Raw genomic sequence first — 2,501 nt, 5'->3', positions numbered from 1 at the left:
CATTTAAAAGTATCATTTAAGTATTAAAACTAAGTGAACATGGCTGAGTACAAAAACGATGGAAAATAACATAACTGAGTTCAAGTATAAAGTCAGAACAGTGAGAAAATACCAGTAAATATCCCCGAAGGGTTCAAATAGTTGGCACAAGGCCCAAATATGGCATTCAGGCCAAATATGGCATCCATCCCAAATAATGATGATAGCAAATAGATTTCAGTCAAACACGCGGTAAAATCATCAGTCGGGATGGACCAAGTAACAATCCCCAATAGTACACGACCCCACGCTCGTCATCAAGTGTGTGTCTCACCTCAATATAGCACTACGATGTGCAATCCGGGGTTTCAAACCCTTAGAACATCATTTACAATCATTACTCACCTCGAACCGACTAAATCACTAGCTCCTAACACCTTTGCCCCTCGAATCGGCCTCCATGCACGTCGAATCTATCCAAAATCAGAACGAGGACGTCAAAATATGTTAAGGGAACGAAGCCCAAGCGAAAACAATCAATAAAAGGGTACAAATACCAAAATTACCAAAACCCGACCACCGGGCCCACGTCTCGAAATTCAGAAATTTTTACACCAATAGATTCCTTATCTCCCCACGAGTTCATATATATCAAAAACATCAAAATCCATCCACAAATGACCCTTCAAATCCCAAATGTTTGGTCTCCAATTTTAAGCCCTAGTTCTATAATTTTAGGCTTAGATTCCATATTTTTCTAGGTGAAATTCACATAATAATCAAGTTTTTAGTCCAAAATTCTTACCTCCAAACGTTTCCCCTTGAATCCCTCTTCAATCTCCTTCAAAAATTTCCAAAAACGACCAGCTATGGAGGAAATAAGCCCCAAAATCGCGGACAAGACGAGCTTAAAAACCTTCTGCCCAGGCCCAATTTCCTTTTTCGCGAACGCGGTCAAACCCTCGCAATCGCGAAGCACAAATTTACTTTGACCAACTTTCACTCTTACGGGAACGCAACATGACCATCGCGAACGCGATGATTTCTCATACTTACTCTTTGCGAACGCACTACCTCCCCAGCGAACGCGATGAACAACTTGACTTCAACCCAGCTGATCCAATTCCTCTACGCGAACGCGAAGCACTTCTCGCGAACGTGATGCTTCACTTTCCAGCCCTCCATGAACGCGAAGACCTTCTCGCGAACGCGAAGGCCAAAATTCCACTGACTTCCACTGACTCTTCGCGAACGCGAGGGTCCACTCGCGAGCGCGAAGAGTAAAACCTGCAACAACTGAACCTGCAGCTTCTGCAATTTTCTTAACTCCAAAATGATATGTTCAACCCCTCGAAACTCACCCGAGTCCCCCGGGACTTCAACCAAAGGCACGAACACATCCTAATACCTTATTCAAACTTGTTTCAATCATCAAAACACCTCAAATAACATCAAATCACCCTAAACACATCGGATTCAAGCCAGACTTTCAAAAATCTTCCAAATTCTGCTTTTGATCAAAAACCCAACCAAATCACGTCCGAATGACCTGAAATTTTGCACACACATCCCAAATGACACGACGGAGCTATTGCAACTCTCAGAATTCCATTCCAACCCCTATATAAAAATCTCACCTACCAACCGGAAATTGCCAAAATATCAACTTCGCCAACTCAAGCCTAAATCTACTCCGAACCTCCAAAACTCATTCTGATCGCACTCCTAAGTCCCAAATCACCTTCCGAAACTAACGGAACCACCAGAACTTACATTCGAGCCCTCTAACACAGAAGTCAACATCTAGTTGACTTTCCAACTAAATTTTCCTTTAAAGAGACTAAGTGTCTCAAACCTTACCAAAATCATTCCGGATTCGATCCGACCAACCCGATACCACAAAACACGAATGAACAAAGCATAAAGAAGCAGAAATAAGGAAAGCGGAGCGGTAACTCATGAGATGACTGACCGGGTCGTCACACCCTTTATTAATATAATACGGATAAAATAATACCAAAATAGGTACTGTATACGTAGCATATAACCAAGCAAGCGATGATAAAGATATTAAACCAATATAAGCAATTACTACTGCCAAGAAGAAAAACTCACCACCTCAAGGATATAATATGCTTTATGATGCTCGAAATGAACAAAATCTATCCACGGAGATAAGAGCATCACCTTACACGTATCATTTTGTCGAGATAATCAGAAATTATTGTTTGTCAAAAAGGTCCCATGGCGGCAGTGCCTTCAACAACAAAGATTAGTTGTTTTTCCATCATGTGTGCTTTGCCAAAGATTCTGCAAATTGATTGTTTGTTCTCCGCGCGAGGTTCTCGCTCTCACTTCCGCTTTTCAATTCTTCACTCTCTTTAATTCCCCTTCTTCGCTTTTGCCTAATTTCTAATTGCGGCTCCAACTGACTTGCTTTTCTTTGTTTTATTAATAGCCTTTTTTCAGCTTCGAGCTCATTTCTACACTCTGTTGGTTAGAGTTTCGTACTGATAACGTGT

This window comes from Nicotiana tabacum, chromosome 7, assembly GCF_000715075.1.
Source record: "Nicotiana tabacum cultivar K326 chromosome 7, ASM71507v2, whole genome shotgun sequence".
NCBI lineage: Eukaryota > Viridiplantae > Streptophyta > Magnoliopsida > Solanales > Solanaceae > Nicotiana > Nicotiana tabacum.
This window is presented reverse-complemented; position numbering follows the sequence as displayed.